Genomic DNA, 19,126 nt, shown 5'->3' with positions numbered 1-19,126 from the left:
AAGACCTACGCTAAATCAGCATCCTACTCTACCTCTTACAAAGTCGGGAAAAAATCTCTTAAAAAATATTTGAAATGATTGTGCATCAATCCACACCTCTGTTTGAACCAGGGCTGTCATTTCTGATAAAGGCACGGTTTTCCGAGATCGTGGAGAGCTCAAGTGAGGAGCTTTAAAAACTCTGACTACCATCAGTCTTGTTTCGGGTCATGAGTGCACCATTGGTTACCCTGATGTTGAGTCAGCATTCTGCAGACCACATAAAGGTCAGGTCTAGCTTCACAAAGTGAAAGTGCTGAATTATACCGAAACCATAGAAAAAAAAAAAATAAGCCAACCCTGCCTCAAGTCTCTAAGTCTCCACTCCCACAGTTTTGTTTTTATCTGGAATTACAGTAAACTCATTTCGGCATGGTTGTGGCATGTGGTATTCTGAGTAACTGACGCTTCTACCTAATTGCAAGTTGCCACACACTCTCTACAGCCCTTCTTCCTTTCCCTGTGCCAGCTCCTCTGTCAGTTTCACCAACTTGCAGGTCCAGACTTGTCTCCTTTTCTGGGTGGGGCAATAAGTCAGTGGCCTGAGATAGACCATGGTGGGCGGGACTTCAGAATTCAGGCACAGGCTGGGTACAGTGGCTCACACCTGTAATTCCAGCACTTTGGGAGGCCAAGGCTGGTGGACCACTTGAAGTCTGGAGTTGGAGACCAGCCTAACCAACATGATGAAAACCCATCTCTACTAAAAATACAAAATTTAGCTGGGCGTGGAGGCGGGCCGCCTCAAAAGGCTGAGGCGGGAGAATCGTTTGAATCCAGGAGGTGGAGATTGCTGTGAGCCGGGATCGTGCCACTGAACTCCAGCCAGAGTGATGGGTTGACCATGTCGCAAAAAAAGAAAAAAGAATTCAGGCGCAAAGTCAACCGGAGTTGGATTGTATGGATCCTGGGAGTCCTGGAGCCTGTTGGGGTACTCCTGCCCACCCTGCATTGGGGATGAAGAGTCAGGAAGGTGTGTGCTCAGATTCAGCCTCTGCTATGGCCTCTGATTACTCTATGACTGCTGGCAAATTGTGACCTTACCTGTAAAGTCGGGACACCAATACCCTCTTTCAGGACTGTTGAAAGAACTGGGGAATGATGCATGTAAAGTCACTTGGCACAGAGTAGGAGATCAGTGAATGTTGGTTCTTTCCTTTGTCCTCATCCCCCACATCACAACCTGCTCAATAATCCGGAGCCATGTCCCAATCTCTCTTCCTCCCTCTAGGATGGTCTCTCCCTGCCTTGGGGCCTATCTCCTCTGCACGAGGGTGAGTTTCTCCTCCAACTGGGCTGCACTGCTCACCTGGCTGCACTGGCTGCTGAGCTTGGGAACACAGATTAGTGATCCTGGCTGGTCCCCAATGGCTGGATTAAACTCACTAATGCCAACTGGTACCGGTGCTGGTCTCAACTTTGCCTGAGTATGCACTGTCCTTCGATCACTACCCCTCAGGCCACTGGGCCTCCTTTCCCAGCCTGGCCTCTGCAACCAGAGTAGAGTCCCAGACCATGTCCGGTGCTCAGAGGAGCTCCACATCTCGTCTCCCTCCCTACTACCCACCTCCCTGCCGCAGTTCCTGCCCTAGTGCCCAGACCTGCTCCCATTATGTCACATGCCCTCCATGAATGGCTAATTTGCAAAGAACCAAAACTCAAAAAACAAACTTTTAGCCATATTGAGTCTAACTGTCTCTTTAATCATGTCAGAGGCAACTCAGGATCTTAGGAAGCCCGAGAATTGGCTTCCTAAGCACCAAGCCTTCTGGAAAATGGAAAGTACAGGAGTAGAGTCAGGAGAATAATCTGAATGGCACTGATCTTAACACACCCTTGAAAACTGGATGACTTTAAGCAAATTGCTTAATGTCTCTAAGCCTCAGTTTTCTTATCTGAAAGGAAGACAATTATACTCATGAGGTCTAAGAATCATGTAAATAAAAGGACTTGGTTAATTTAAAAATTCCTGATAGCAGCTTGATGTTTCCATTTTCAAAAAAGTAGGGATTTGGGCTTATTTAGCTGTTTAGACCCTGAGGGTGGAAAAGGGTTACCTAATTATCATTTTGCTGTAATATTCTGTTCCTAGTCTGGCTCGCTGAATAGACTATTCTTGAGGCCAGGTATTGTGCTGGCTACTCTATGTAACCAGCTAGCACCAGCTTAGCATCCAGCTCAAAGCAGGCACTCAGTGAACATTCACTGGATGCATGACTTCGCCATGTACGTCATTGTCCTGGCCAAGCCTGGTGATCATGTCTCTATTGTGCTCTATCTGCAGGAAGTATCCTGCCAGCCTGGCGGAAGCTACATCAAACGAGGAGAACTGTTCCTCTCCCCTGCTTCACACTGCCAATCCCATCCAGACACGGTGAGGACATCCCAGCAAATGCAGGGGAGGTCAATAAAATCTAAGAAGCTTTTTAATACGTTCTGATGCTACTGCCCACAGGGCACTGTGAACTGGGCCAGCTGGGCCTAGGCCATGCAGAATGGCCAGCTGAGGACAGAGACAGCCGTTCTCCCACCGGTCAGGCAGCTTCTACCACTTGACCTTCCCTGTGCCCACAGGAGGCTTTCTAAAAGACAATAGGTGAAAATGAAGCCTGCCTGCCTTCCTTCCTTCCTTCCTTCCTTCCTTCCTTCCTTCCTTCCTTCCTTCCTTCCTTCCTTCCTTCTACAAACATGAATTGAACACCTATTATGTCCCAGTGGCTGTGCTAGATGTTGAAGAGGCAGAGTCCAGGCCCACAAAGAACCTTGGGACTCCTGAGGGAAACAAGCAAGGAAACAGACAGTGACAATGCAGTGTGATGAGAACCAGGACACAGGCAAGAACGTGCTGTGGGAGCACATGGGGGTCTCCATGCATGACCTTGCAGAACGTGGGGTAGAGGGTGCCACCCCAGAGAGCTCTGGGTGGGACGGAATTCAACCTCTTGAAAAATGAAAGGCATTAGGTAGGGAAATCGAGGAAGTGAGGGAAGTGAGGGGAAAGCGTTCAGTAGGACACATGGACAAAGGTAATAGCACGTACAAGAAAGAATGGGTTCAGGAAGTGGAAAACGGGGATTTAGTGAGCATAAATCCAGAAGATGAGATAAGGATGTAGATTCCACACTCCTAGGAACAAGGAAAGCAATGTCCTTTAGTGGAGACTTGGGTACTGGAAAGACAGGCAGGAGGTGATATATAAAACCTTTATCTACCCTGTTTTATGGATGAGAAAGCTGAGAGCTGAAGAGTGGAATCACACAACAAGTGACAGATAGATCATCGTAGTTAGAGGAGCTGGTCCTGTTGACCCATACCAGTGCGAAATAAATCAGCTTCTCAAATGGTAAGAGACTCTGGGCCCTGTTGTGTTGGAATTCACCTTCCCACCCTCCCCTGTGCAATGAGCTGCCTTCTTCACAATCCATCAAAGAAGGTAAAGACAACCATTGCTCCCCGCTGCAGATGGTAGTGGTGGCTGAGAGAGACCCTTAAAAAGTTATTGGAGGACGCCCTGCTGTGATCTGAATGTTTAGGTCCCTCCAAGATTAACATGTTGAAATCCTAACCCCCCATGGTGGTCATATTAGAAGGTGAGATTTTTTGGGGGGTGATTAAGTCATGAGGGTAGAACTCTCATGAATAGAGCTAACCCCCTTAGAAAAGAGGCCTGAGGAAGTTCCATCCCCACTTCTACCACATGAGGACACAGTGAGAAGATGCCATCTGTGAGGAGAGGGGCCCTTACCAACCACTGAGTCTGCCAGTGCCTCAATCTCGGACTTCCCAGCCTCCAGAACTGTGAGAAGCAAATTTCTACCATTTTTAAGTTTATGGTACTTTGTCGCAGCAGCTTGAACTGACTGAGACACTCCTGGACTGCCTGCATAACGCTTACCAAGAGGTTCTCTGCAGGCCTTAAAAGTTCGAAGCCCAGAAATGGCCTCTCTTGAATGAATGTCCTTGGGTTTATGAATGGAATAGCCATACCTTGCATCTTTTTCCTTTGAGAATCATGCTTTTCTAAGATTGCATTTACTACCCAACTAGATATTTCTGCTGATATTCATTCAATCTTACAGAGGTAGACATTTAGGTAACATTTATTATTTACAAATTTTTTCCTGCTTTTTTTCTTTTTTAAGAAGTTGTGCCTTTTTTTTCCAGTTATAATGAATCAGGTATAAGACACAGCAAATCATTCTTGACTTACTTTTTCTCTTTTTTTAATTCATAATGGTTATAGTTGAATAAAATGTAATTTTCAATGGATACACATCTCACAGAGAGACAGTACATATCTTTCAGGTAAGGCTTCTTTTTTCTCGTATGAACAAATAGCATGTGAAAAACAGCAAAACAGATCATAAAGGCATCTGCATAATACATTGCAACTTTTCCTAAATTATTCTATCTTGTTCAGAATGAGGACTTCAGAAGCTTTAGTTTCCTTGGCTCAATATATTGTAAGGATTAATACATTTCCATTGATTCATTTACTCATTCACATAGTATCAGTTTCATAATATATGAGGCTCAGTGCAAAATGACAATATGAGGCCTCTTGTTCAAAAATTAAGAATTTTCTAGATGGCGGCCAAGCACAGTGGCTCACACCTGTAATCTGAGCACTTTGGGAGGCTGAGGTAGGCAGATCACTTGAGGTCAGGAGTTCAAAACCAGCCTGGCCAACATAGTAAAACCCCGTCCTACTAAAAATTAAAAATTAAAAAAATTAGCTGGGCATGGTGGCAGGTACTCGAGAGGCTACTCGAGAGGCTGAGGCAAGAGAATCATCTGAACATGGGAGGCAGAGGTTTCAGTGAGCTGAGATCATGCCACTGCACTCCAGACGGGGTGACAGAGCAAGACCCTGTCTCAAAAAGTAACTAAATAAATAAGTTTCTAGACGGCGACAGCATTAAGCCAAACATTTAAGCCACTTGTCTAAGCATGAGTCCCTGTGTGACTGCACAGGTTCCCCACCCAGGAAGTTGTCCCTGAATCCACCAAATTATAGGCCAGGCCCCGGAAATACAAGGGTGATCCAGTCAGATGCGGTCTGTGCCCTCCCCTGCAGCTTGGAGAAGAAAGGCATGAAGGGAACAGTCAGTCACCATGAGGTTTAATGAGGCCTCAGATAAGGGAAGTGCTGGGTCATCTGGGAGCTACCTCATTGTAGAGGTCAGCAAAGACCTTCCTGAGGAAATGACATGCACGTTGAGGTCTGAAGCTTGATGAGGCTTCAGCAGGACAACAGTAAGAGGGAAATTCGTTTCAGCCAAAGGAAGAGCATGTAAAAGAGACTGGAGAAAAGGCTGGAGAGTGTGGCATGTCTGAGGAAGCACAAGGAGCGTGGCATGGCTGCAGCAGAGAGAATATGACGGCCTGGCTGAGGGCAAGAGGGAGAGGTAGAGGAGACGGAGCCCTGAAAGGAGGTGACACGGTCTCCTGGAGGCAGTGGGAAGCTCTTAATGGGTTTCTTGGGCCTCTCTCAGCTGCGCCATGGGCCAAAGAAGGGAAGAAATCAATGATGGTGTCAGTGGAAGAAAACCAAGCTGCCCTTCTTGGTTCCTGTTGAAAAAAGAAAAAAAACGCAAAACAAAAACAGGAAGTTAGCCTGCAGAGTTGCATTGGCAGGAAGTCCTGGTTTGACAAGTCATTCAGCCTGTGCTCTGGGCCATGGACCTACCACCTTGTAGCTGGTGCTACTCCACACCTGATCAGCAAATCAGAAGAGCAGGACAGACAGATCCTTCCTCTTCTACTGCCAGAGCTCAGTTAGTGGGAAATGTGCTCCCAGCCTCCTGGTCTGTCGCTTAGCAACAGCATCCAATACTTGGTGCATAGGTGACCAGCGGTCTCCATGAAGGCTTTCAGACCGACTCTGCATCCACTGTGCCTGTTGGCAATCAAGTGTTTACTGGTTCACCTCACCCACCAGACTATGTGTTGCTTGAGAGCAGGAGACAGGTCTTACTCACTTTTGAATTCTAGTTGCTCACAAAGTAAACCATAAATGTATTGGCCAATTGAATTAACTGACACTAATCTAGTTATATCTGAGGTATAGTATACGTTCAGTCATTTGGGGGAGACAACTTATATTAGAAATATAAAATTTTTATAAAGAAAAACTATTTTGAGTTCTGTGCCAGGGACTTTAAGATATGCTCTTGGCATCCAATATTTTTCTAATTTGGGACTTTTCAGAAATGGTCACAGCAATGTCCATTTGATACAGTATCCCTGGCAGACAAGGATTATGTGTTTTCAACTTTGAGTTCCCACATGGCATGGTGTATAGTAAGTGGTTCATTATTCAATGAATGTATAGATCACACATGTCCATGTACACCAATTCACACATACATTTTGCATTATTAAAGGGGTTTGCAGATACAGATTCAGGTAGGTTATTTAAATGTATAAGAAAAATATAAACAGGAAAGTGCCCATGGTATATATGATACATATCTAAGATGTGAACATTATGTTATTATGCATCAAAAATAATAAAGGTGGATGATAATTTTGATTATTCATCAATAGCATTCCTCCATGCAATCTTTAATAAAAAAACATATAAGGAAAACAAAGGCTTAAAATGCTACCTATCTTCAGACTTTCAAAAGAAATAGTCCTGGTCCAGTGGTCACATTTGTAATCTCAGCACTTTGGGAGACTAAGGCAGGAGGATCACATGAGGCCAGGAATTTGAGTCCAACCTGGGCAACATAGAGAGGCCCTGTCCCTACAAAAAATTTCAAAGTAGCTGGGCATGGTGGTGGTGCCTGCAGTCCCAGCTACTTGGGAAGCTGAGGCAGGAGGTTTGCCTGAGCCCAGGAGTTAGAGGCTGCAGTGAGTCTAATTGTGCCACTGCACTCCAGTTTTAGTCTGGGTGACAGAGAAAGACCCTGTCTCTAAAAAAAGAAAGAAATGTAAAATGGTTTAGAGAAAATGCTATAACTGTAAAATCAATTCAGAGAGGAAGTGTTCAAGAATAAGTGATTTTCAAGAAGTATAATTTTATGATCTGACATCTGAGAAATAGTTGAACAAATGGAAGAATTGTCTTACTCCAGAGTATTAGAAACAAGCCGATGGGAGGGTGTTTAGTAAGCCAGTTGTAACTAGAGAGCCTTCTGCAAAAAGAGGGGGTGGAGTTTCTGAGGAATCAGACAGAGCTGGGATTTCCTCAGCTGTGTTTGCAGTTTTACTTAGATTCTGTTCAAAGTCATTTCTAAAATTTAATAAGAACAGATGCACTTTTTCTTATAGCCCCTGAGTGTCTGGAATACAAATTCCCCATCTTGTCACTGACCAGCTTCTCTGTCCTGGGGATTCCTACCTCTCCCTTTGTCCCCAGGATTCATGGTTGTGACCAGATTGCAGACCCTTGCTACCTGATAACCAGCCCCTGTCTCTTCTTCTCCTATAAACAGCCAAAACAAACTCCACTTGAAAACAAACGCACTCATTTTTTTTTAATTTATAAATGAAAAAGGTTTAATTGACTCACAGTTCTGTAGACTGTACAGGAAGCATAGCGGCTTCTGGCTTCTGTTTCTGGGAAGGCATCAGGAAGCTTACAGTCATGGCAAAAGGAAAACAGAGAGTGAGGCGTCTCCACACGGTAGAAGCAGGAGCATGAGACAGGGTGGGAGGTGCTACACACTGTTTTTTTTAATCACTATTTCTTTTAAACTTTAAGTTCTGGGATACATGTGCGGAACGTGTAGGTCTGTTTCATAGGTATACATGTGCCATGGTGGTTTGCTGCACCTGTCAACCCATCAATTAGGTTTTAAGCCCCCATGCATTAGGTACGTGTCCTGATGGCCTCCCTCCTCTTGCTCCCCATCCCCCGAGAGGACTTAGTGGGTGACGTTCCCCTCCCTGTGTCCATGTGTTCTCTCATTGTTCAACTCCCACTTGTCAGTGAGAACATGGCGGAACCACCCCCATTTCTTTACATTGAAAGAGACCTTAGAGAACATCTGACAAAAGGGGCCAGTAGACTTAGTGTGACTGCCATGAGATCATAGAGCTATTTTAGTCACAAAGCCAGCACTAGAACCTTGCTCCATCCCCTGACGCTTCCTCTACCGCTTCTCGATGTTCATCCCAGCAGCCTCAGTTACAATTGGCTTCCTGAAGAAAGTTTTCAAAAACATTATGTATTAGTCATGTATTAGCTATGTATTAGTAATGGAACTCTAGAGTACTCTAAAAAGTGACTTGTAAATTCACCTAATGCATTGATTTCCCTGGTGGAAATAATTTGAATGCTCCCTGGCCTTGACTAATCTTTCTTCATGCATGTATGTAATTTGTATGTTGGTTTCATGCTACTTTTTGCTTCATATGAACAGCCACATGTAAACTTTCCCAACTTTCTAGAGCAGGGCTGTCCAACAGGACTTTCTGTGATAATGAAAATGCTCATTGCCCTCGACAGTAGTCACATGCTGCTATTGAGCACCGGAAAGGCTAGTGTAACTGAGGAACTGAATCTTTTCTTCCATTTCATTGGAATTCATTCAGAAGTGAACTTCAGTAGCCACTTGGCCAACACAGTTCTAGAGAGCCATTTGTTTCTCACAATGGATGCAGAAAGTTTTAATTGTATTGCTATTTTGGTTTATTTATTGTTTCTCTGTCTTCATTCAAAATGCTTTTCATTTTTGCTATTACAGCAAATACAATATTCTATACAGCTATATATACACTTCCATAAAAAAATATTGCCTGTATGGTTTTCTTCTTTCAATTTATTTGCTTAAGTTCCTGCAAATAAAACTCCAACTGCATAGTGTTTTGACTGAAATATTCCTTAAATCCTTAAAGAGCCTCCCTCTGTCTCTTCCCCTCTTATCCTCCTTTTACATACCCTTGGGACCAAGAACTCTGTCAAGAATCCGGGCCTTCCCTTGCTAAGTCCTCTGCTGGGGCTGCTCTCAGCCCATTTTCTGTGCTTCCTCATCCTCCCTGAGTCATGAGGCTCCTTTTCCCAAGGGCTCCTTTCCCCAAGCCAACTTTATCCTTTTTTATTGTCCTTTGGAAACAAAGAAACAGGTCATTTTGATTTAAGGGATTTGCTACTAATCCAGACAAAATAGAAAGCACAGGGATGTTGTAAAAGTTCAGAATCTGGACGTAATCCACAGCTCCGTTCCCAATTCCTCGCTCCTGGCCAGGGATGGAGAGGGCCTGCAAACACAGTGTTTGAAGCCAGAGACATCTGGTGTGATCTGTTCCCCTGAGCAACATGGGCTCACTAGGGGGCTTTCCTTATTTCCCTACACCTCGGCCTCATACATCACAGTCACCTCCACAAAGAGGACGCCCAAGAAACGCGGCAGAGGCAATATAAACTCAACTCCATCCATCAGAAAAGATAAACAGGCCACTCTCCCGATCACTCAGATGGCAAATGCTGTTTTGAGCAAATCCCCTCAGGTTTTCAGGTTAGACAATGTGATGGTTAATATTGAATGTCAACTTGATTGGATTGAAGGATGCCAAGTATTGTTCGTGGGTGTGTCTGTGAGGGTGTTGCCAAAGGAGATTAACATATAAGTCGGTGGACTGGGAGAGGCAGACCCACCCCCAATCTGGGTGGGCACCATCCAATCAGTTGCCAATAGCTAGAATAAAGCAGGCAGGAGAAAGTGGACTGAATAGACTCTCTGAGTCCTGTGGCCTCCATCTTTCTCCCATGCTGGATGCTTCCTGCCCTTGAACATCAGACTCCAACTTCTTCACCTTTTGGACTCGTGGACTTAAACCAGTGCTTTGCTAAGGGCTCTCGGGCCTTCAGCCACAGTCTGAGGGCCGCAGTGTCGGCTCCCCTATTTTGAGGTTTTGGGACTTGGACTGGCTTCCTTGCTCCTTGGCTTGCAGACAGCTTATTGTGGGACTTCACCTTGTGATTGTGTAATTCTCCTTAATAAACTCTCCTTCACATATACATCCATCCTACCAGTTCTGTCTCTCTAGGCAACCTGACTAATCCAGACAATGTCAAAAATGAAGCCAGCACTGAAGGGGCATAACATCAAACTCTAGAATCACAAAGCAGTAGGAAGAAACACTTCAGGTAATGGTTTCACACAAAAAAAGAGCTGGGAAAAATAAGGAAAGTTATCGCTAGATCACATGAGATAACTCAGTAAGAGAAATACTCTTAAAACTGTGAATAACCACAGGTAAGACAAAGAGAATATTAGGCAGGCAGCTAGAACCCATGGCTGTTATCCTTAGAAGCAAAGATGGCTTGCTGTAGTTATCAGTTCATAGATACACCGTCAGAACAAAGGTCGGGATTCTTTCAGGATTTTAGGATTCCCATGCTTGTCCCCACAGGCAACTATTAGGTGGGGAACTGGTCTGAATTAGCCTATTAAAGACAGCAGAGCTTACAGAATGAGAACCTGATCAACCCTGAAGTCCAGCTATGTCTGGAATTTTCATTTCTATTGTATCCTTTTTCTCTATGGCTGTGATTTAAAGCCCTATGGCATTTCTACTGTGAGGCTCCTGGATGGTGAGCTATTCCAGAGAAATGTAGTCTTATAGAGATGAACACTTGACAGAAACTCCCTCTTTCATTATCTGTGAAAGTTGAGCATTCACAGGGAATGGGAAGGGAGGTATTGGAAACTAAGTTGAGTCTGCCACTTAATCATTTGATCATTTGAACTTTGCTGGGTGTCAGCTTCCTTATTTACAAAATAATGATGTTAGAACAGATACATGGTTTTAAAATTTAATTTTGACTTAACAACAAAGTTTGAACTTAATTTGACAACATAAAGTTTCTCCATAGTTTTCTCCTGAATTGTTACAAGCATGTATTAATCTGTTCTCATGCTGCTAATAAAGACATACCCAAGACTGGGTAATTTATAAAGGAAAGAGGTTTAATGGAGTCCCAGTTTCGCATGACTGGGGAGGCCTCCTAATCATGGTGGAAGGCAAAGGAGAAGCAAAGGCACATCTTACATGGCTGCAGGCAAGAAAGCTTGTGCTGGGGAACTCCCATTTATAAAACCATCAGATCTCATGAGACTTATTCACTACCCTGAGAACAGTATGACAGAACTGCCCCCATGATTCAATTATCTCTGCTTTACAAAATCAACTCAGAGCTTCATTAAGATGTGGTGTATTATTGTACATTCACACATTTTGTGCAAATTGGACCCCCAGATCAAATCCTGTGTCCCGCCCTTGACACATGGGGATTATTACAATTCAAGGGGAGATTTGGGTGGGGACAGAGCCAAACCATGTCAAAGAGTAACGAGCTCAGTAGAGAGTGCAGATAAAAGTGGAAGTGTTCTGTTTGAACAAGTGTGGGGCCGGAGCCCATCCACTCAGCCTCCCTACAGCCCCTTAGGGAAGCCTAAAAGCGCCTCCAGGGAAGTCCAAGGCACCAGGTAACACAGTATGAGAATGTCTGGACTAGGAGCTCCCTGAGTTTCTAGCTTGCATAGTTAGGAATCGTTAGTGTTGGAGATACAGGTTTGTCCTTCAGATTGTTCTCAGTCTTCTAGCCCATTGATCCTCCTCTTCTGTTTGACCTTTAAGCTATATTAATACAAGTTTGAAAAAAAGAAAATTAAATAATTTTAGCCACAAAAGTACTAATTTGCCTTAGACATCAGAATATGTTGAGTAAAGTATTTGTCTCCAAAAGAGTATTTCAAAAATTAAACTATAGCAACTGATCATGAAAATGTAATATTCCTAGGTTCTGATACACCACGGGATAATACCCTTTGGGGATCTTTGGGACACTGGTCCAGGTCCCCTCTGGGATCCCCACAATGTCATCAGGGAAAATGTCATCAGGGACAGTGTTGTTAGGGATCCAAGTGCTTCCCAGTTCTGCTTCATGTCCTTGGCAGGAGGCCCCTCCTTCTCATTCTTGTATTAGCTGCCTTCTCATCACGAGTTGGCTATGTCCCTCTGGGCCCCATCCTCCCCTCCCAGGCATGAAGAAAAAAGAAGAGCAAAGGGCCAAAAGAACTTTGTGCTTTAGAAAGGATCTACCTTTTAGGCTGAGAATGGTCCTTTCCCCAGAAATGTCCACCTACATCTCAGCATCCAAAACCAAAAATGCCCACAGCCTGCTCTCAGGGAAAGGCAGTCAGGGAGAAGGGTGATACGAAGATACGGATCATCTGACTGCAGGGACAGTCACAGAGATGATATACTGAAGGCATAAGAGGGGACTTCAGCCTCAAGGAAGCCTTTGCCTCTACCAGAGGAGCAGGAGTTGGTGAAGGGAAAAGCTGGAGAAACCAGAAGTTGAGTTTCTCTGCAAATCAAGGGGAGCTTCCTCTGATGTTTCTGGTCTGATCTGTATGGGGGCAGAGACTGGTCAGGGGAGGACATGATGGCTCACTCCTAAGGTCTCCTTCCATGGGAAGGCACAGCACTCAGTTTAGCCTCAGCTTTCCCCTAGGAAATTTATCTCAGTCCTTCCCTCCTCCCTTTTCAACCACTGATTGGTTCCTCCATCCCCCAGGTTTTACAGGGGCAGACCCCTTGTTGATCACCTGCGATGGACTGAATGTTTGTGCCCCCCAAAATTGATATGTTGAAATCTAACCCCCGAGGTGATGGTATTAGAAGGTAGAATCTTTGGGGTGTGGTTAGCTCATGAGGGTGGAACCCTCATGAATGGGATTAGTGCCCTTATAAAAGGGACCCGAGAGAGCTCCGTCTTCTTTCTATCATGTGAGGATACAAGAAACCTGCAAACCAGAAGAGGGCCCTCACCAGACCCCAACCATGCTGCCACCCTGATCTCAGACTTCCAACCTCCAGAACTGTCAGAAATAAATTTCTGTTGTTTATAAACCACCCAGTCTATGGCACCTTGTGACAGCAGCCCAAACTGACACCAACCTATGGTCATTAACACTGCCTGAGATGGAATGAGAGGCCTGCCAAACTCCAGCCTTCAGTATTAGGAAGCCCACCATGCCCCACACCCAGCTATGCCTTCGCACAACCAGTATCAGAAATAAAGATGATTTTCCTTTATCATCTGCCCTCCTCCTTTATTTTATCTGTGAATTGGTTCTGAACGTGGGCAGTGAAAAGAGAGAGGTTGTTTATTGGATCTCTCCTCTGCACATCTAAACAGTGCCTAAAATAGAGTGGGAGCATGAACTTCGTCAAATGAAAAATATACCCCATCCTTCCTCTTGGACTTCTGTGATTATGTAAATGTATATTCTCAGAGATGAGAATTAAAGCAGATGGCAGGCATGTGAAACCCTCTGACCAGTAAACAAGAACAGTGAATTATCTTAGCATTTGTGTTGCTAATGAGACACCTAGCACAGTACCTGGAATTCGTAATTGAATGATCCGCATTCCAGCTCAGATTTTGGCACAGTATAAAGGAGAGAGGTCAGCGGCCAGCAAAGTTTTTGTCTCATGGCTTCTGGTCAAAACGTGAGGTAGGAAAATAATTACCAAGAACATAAAAGCCTGGCTGTGAGAATATTCCTCAATGGCAGAAGCCCCTTCTTGTGTTTGTATTAAAAGGCAGAACTGACCCTTGTGCAGTAGACAAATGATAATGTCAAGCTTTTGTTTTATGTAATGTTTGGTTTGAGGCTCCAATTTGTCTCATGAAATGTCTGAATGTACAATAATACACGGCATCTTAATGAAGCTCTAAGTTGATTTTGTAAAGCAATGATAAGAATATTATTGGATACAAAAATATAAAATTCTGGTACTCAGACATATTATAGAAAAGTAGCTGAAAATAGAACATCAGCAGAAACTGCTATTCATGCCATTCAGTGTCAGGTGAATGCCATACCAGCTCTGGACGATTCTCTCCACACCCCCTGAACATAAAGGAAATGGATAAACTAACCCACTGCAAGTTTGAGGTTTCCTGTTACTTGCATCTGATCCTAATGCATACATAGGCAAGTCTGTATAGTCACATTTAATCTACATGGGCTCTGGACACCTACACATCTAGGATCGAACGCAGGCTATACACTAATTAATTAATAGTTATAAAAGTGGGCACGTTACTCAGGCTGTCACCTCTCAGGTGTATCTGTAAACTAGAAAAGTGGCCTGGCATGGTGGCTCATGTCTAATACCAGCACTTTCAGTGGCAGAGGTTGGGAGAATCACAAGGGCAGAATTTCGAGACCAGCTTGATCAACATGGTGAAATCCCATCTCTACTGAAAATACAAAAAAATTAGCCAGTCATGGTGGTGCACACTGGTAATCCCAGGTACTCAGGAGGCTGAGGCAGGAGAATTGCTTGAACCTGGGCAGCAAAGGTTGCCGTGAGCCAAGATGGCGCCACTGCACTCCAGCCTGGGTGACAGAGCGAGACTCTGTCTCAAAAAAAAAAGAAAAATAAATAAATAAAATAAAAGTGTATCTTTCTTATGGTAGGATTAAACGTAATAATGCAACCAAAGCACTTGGCAGTGGCACAAGTGAATGTCAGATAAATGTTAGCTATTAGAATTAATGTTGAAGACAATGAATAGTAGTAACGCCTGTACTTGGCCAGAGTGAAGGCACTTTCAACCTTACCATTGCATTGGGTGACTTTTATATGTGTCCTAAACCATCTTAAATTTAATCTATGGGTCAACTAAAGTCTCAAGACAAAACAGCAACCCTTTCTACAGCCATAATGTAATTTGCATTCCTTTTGTAATATTTAAGGGATTTTTAAGGTGGTTTGAAAAATAGGTAGAGGCTTCAATGATGTTAGGCTGTCCTAGCTGACTGCTAAGGCCCATGGAACTCTGCTACAAATTCTCTTAGCAACTGCACTTGAATTACCTGAGTAGGAAATTTGCTTGCTTGCTTATGGGGAAATGGTTGAACTTAAACATGAAAGGCTAAATGAAAACCCACATAATAAACTATAATCATTGACTTTCAGATTGATAAGGGCAGGAAATTAAGGTGGTTAGCAAAAGGAAGCATTGTTCTATACAGGAGGAAAATCTGTACCTGCCAAATGAAATGCCACTGTATCAGCTTCAAGATCTCTTGGGCTTTCTCTGTAAATGACAGAGACAACTCCCAAAACAGGAGTGCTTGACAGTGCTCAAAACCAAATGAAAATATCATTACTCTGGAACAACTAAGAGATGCAAAGACACCAATGGAAGAATGTAGGTTCAGGAACCAAATTTACAGTTACACATAGATATTTAAAATACATAAAAAGAGGCTGGGCCCAGTGGCTCATGCCTGTAATCCCAGCCCTTTGGGAAGCAGACGTGGGTAGATCATCTGAGTTCAGGAGTTCGAGACCAGCCTGGCCAACATGATGAAACCCCATCTCTACTAAAACCACAAAAATTAGCTGGGCATGATGGTGGGAGCCTGTGATCCCAGCTACTTAAGAGGCTGAGGCAGGAGAATTGCATGAACCCAGGAGGTGGAGGTTGCAGTGAGCTGAGATCATGCTACTGCACTCCAGCCTGGACAACAGAGGTAGACTCTGTCTTAAAACAAATTAATTAACTTAATTAAATACATAAAAAGCAAGCTCAATAATTTATCATGATTCACATTTATAGAAGTTTTGATAAACTGACGATGCAATATTCTGAAAGAATCCACAAGGAAGAAATTCCCGTAAGACTGAGTGAACCTCCAAGCTGATTGACTCTTCCTGGACAAATGCATCGCACTCTGTAGGTATTAATTCCGGAGTGGAAAATGTACGCACAACGTCAAATCAATGCTAGTGACTCCCTGAAGCTCTATGTTGAGAAGAACAAGGTTGCAATGGCTTGTCCTGACTCTGGAGAAAAAAATGGTGTGATAGACCAACAACATCTTCTGCAAGTCCAGGATAGGGATGATTGGTCTATGTGCTGACTGTACTTCACGCTCTCAATGCCCAATACTGTGCTTCTGGTCCTCCCGGACCCTATGTTCCAGATATCACAGCTGAACATCTGCTTTCATTCTCTGAACCTAGTCACACCAGTATTTGAATGAAGAGACAGCATATTCATTATTTGCCAGTGATACAAACCCAATCCCAACAGCTGATGCACAAAAAATAGGAAATGTTGGTTCACTTAACTGTGAAGTCCAGATATGCCACTGGTGTCCAGTACAGCAAGATCCAGAAGCTGCATCATGTTGCCAGGGATCCATTTCTCTCTCTTGCTTTCTTTGTGCCTTAGAAAGGCTTTCTGACTGGGTGCAGTGGCTCATGCCTGTATTCCCAGAAATTTGGGACATCGAGGCAGGCAGATCACTTGAGGTCAGGAATTCATGATCAGCGCCTAGCCAACATGGTGAAACCCTAATTCTATTAAAAAATACAAAAATTAGATGGGCACGGTGTCATATGCCTGTAATCTCAGCTACTTAGGAGGCTAAGACAGGAGAATCATTTGAATGCAGGAGGCAGAGGTTGTGCCACTGCACTCCAGTCTGGGCAACAGAACAAGACTCCAACTCAAAAAAAAAAAAGAAAGATTTTCTATAGAGAAGGCAGGATGGCCACCAGCAATGCCAGATTCACATCCCCCACCTCAGCAATCATAGTGGAAGGTCCACATTTTTTTCCTAATAGCCCTTGGGAAATAAAAAATCCCAAGTAGGATCCTAATTGTTCCTGACTCTCTTACATGTAAATACTGAAACTGATCACTAAAGCCAGTACTCTAATTGCAGTATTTGGTTTTCATGTCCACCCAGGTAGCTAAGAGAGAAAGGCCAGAATAAGCACCCTCTGCTAACCCATGCACATGGAATGCATTCTCCACAGTGAGAGGGGTCTGTTTCCAGAAGGAACGGGGAATCAGTCTCACCACGTCCTGGCCAGCACTAGCCAAATGTTATCTTTAGGATCTGGTATTTTGTCCTATAGCCTCAAGCAAGTACATGGGGTCCTACTGTGATGATAGATTTCTCTGTTCCTGTCTGCCTGCCATGGTTTCTCAACTCTGTGACTAGAACACCCATAACTTCTTGTAAGGTTTCCTCCCCTAACAAAAGTTCAAATGCTCCGTGTACTACCTCCTATGCCATGTGTTTGATGCTAGGTCCTGCCTGCTGTTCTGGCTTCCTCCCAATGATTACATTTGAATTTTAAGAGGGTGACAGGCCCCACCCCGTGCCAGAGAAAGGCATTCAGCATAGTGAAGTGGGGAAAACTTTGACTTAGGAGCCAGCTTTATCTGGGTTCAAATTCTAATTTCTACTTTCTAGCCATGTGACTTTGGACAAATTGTAGGCATACTGTGGAGTGATTGCGGTTTTGGTTTCACCTCAACAAAGCAAGTCACACAAACTTTTTTTGGTTTCCTGGTGCATAACAAAGTTATGTTTACGCTATACTGGACTCTATTAGGTGCAGTGGTTACGTCAAAAAAATTGTACATACCTTAATTAAAAATACTTTATCGATAAAGAAAATGCTACAAATCGCATGAGGTGGCTATGGAAATTCGTTAAAATAAAGCAACTATGAAGTTTGCCACATTGATCAACTCTTCCCTTCACAAATGATTTCTCTGCAGCATGCAATGCTGTTGGATAGCATTTTATTCACAGCAGAACTTCTTTCAAAATTGAAGTTAATCCTCTCAAACCCTGCACTGCGTTATCAACTAAGTTTATGTAATATTCTAAATCCTTCATTGTCATTTCAACAATGTTCACAGCCTCTTTACCAGGAGTAGATTCCATCTCAAGGAACTACTTTCTTTGCTGATCCATAAGAAGCAACATCTCAGCCATTCAAGTTTTATCATGAGATTGCAACAATTGAGCCTCATCTTCAGGCTCCACATCTAATGCTAGTTCTGCTATTTTCACCACATCTGCAGTGACTTCTTCCACTGAAGTTTTGAACCCCTTCAAGCCATCCATGAGAGCTGAGGTCAACTTACTCCAAACTCCTGTTAAGGTGGATATTTTGACCTCCTCCCATGAATCACAGATGTTCTTAATGGCATTGAGAATGGTGGATCCTTATTCAGTAATGTGCTATATAGGGGGGAAAAGGAAAAAAAAAAAAAGAGAGTGGTGAATCCTTTCCAGAAGATTTTTAATTTACTTTGCCCAAATCCATCAAAGAAGTCACTATTTATGGCAGCTATAGCCTTATAAAGTATATTTTTAAAAAGTAGATTTGAAAGTTGAAATTACTCCTTGATCCATGGGCCACGGAACAGTTGTTGTTTTCATAGTTGTGAAAACAGCATTGTATCTCCATCAGAGCTCTTGGGTAACTAGACTCATTGTCCATGAACAGTAAGATTTTGAAGGGAATTTTTTTTTTTTTGAGCAGTAGTTCTCAACAGTGGGCTTAAAATATTCAGTAGACTTGTAATCCTAGCAGTTTGGGAGGCTGAGGTGGGTGGATCTCCTGAGGCCAGGAGTTTAAGACCAGCCTGGCCAACATAGTGAAATCTCATATCTACTGAAAATACAAAATTAGCCAGATGTGGTGGCAGGAACCCATAATCCCAGCTACTTGGGAGTCTGAAGCAGGAAGAACACTTGAATCTGGGAGGCAGAGGTTACAGTGAGCCAAGATCATGCCATTGCACTCCAGCCTGGGCAACAAGAGCAAAACTCCATCTCAAAAAACAAACAAAAATTCAGTAGACCATGCTGTAAACATGTGCTGTCACTCAGCCTTTGTTTTTTCATATATAGAGCAAAGACAGAGTAAATTTAGCATAATTCTTAAGGGCTCTTGGAGTCTCAGAATGGTAAATTAGCACTGGCATCAATTTAAAGCCACCAGCTGCATTTACCCCTGAGAGAGAGTCAGCCTCTTCTTTGAAGCTTTTTTTTTTTACCTGAACCTCCCCCATCTTCAGTGCACCCAGGCTGGTGTGGCCACAGAAAGCAAAGCTGTCTGTGCATCATAAGGGTACAGTTCTCCAGACTGGTGCTTTTTTTATTTTTTTTCTGTAATTACAGGAGGCTGCAGGACTGCAGCAAGCTGGTAAGTATCGTAACAATGTGCTGGGATTACAGTCATTAGCCACTGTATCCTACCTTCTGTGTGTGTGTGTGTGTGTGTGTGTGTGTGT

At 43.6% G+C, this 19,126-nt stretch overlaps 1 long non-coding RNA gene across 2 annotated transcripts in view; it reads right to left on the bottom strand.

Annotated features, from left to right (window-relative positions):
* LOC118152324 (uncharacterized) overlaps positions 1 to 19,126 on the bottom strand; it is a 132,595-nt gene that overhangs the window by 40,470 nt on the left and 72,999 nt on the right. Inside the window, exons 3-4 of one of the 2 annotated variants that reach the window (XR_013533148.1) lie at positions 7,559 to 7,624; positions 4,243 to 5,610 (exon numbers count right to left, since the gene is read on the bottom strand). This is a non-coding gene — a long non-coding RNA (uncharacterized LOC118152324). Of the gene's footprint in view, positions 1 to 4,242; positions 5,611 to 7,558; positions 7,625 to 19,126 lie in introns of those variants that run through there. The other variant, XR_013533147.1, reaches the window with a different exon arrangement.

This window comes from Callithrix jacchus, chromosome 3, assembly GCF_049354715.1.
Source record: "Callithrix jacchus isolate 240 chromosome 3, calJac240_pri, whole genome shotgun sequence".
NCBI lineage: Eukaryota > Metazoa > Chordata > Mammalia > Primates > Cebidae > Callithrix > Callithrix jacchus.
Note: the sequence above shows the minus strand (reverse complement) of the source record. Positions and strands in the feature narration are given on the sequence as shown.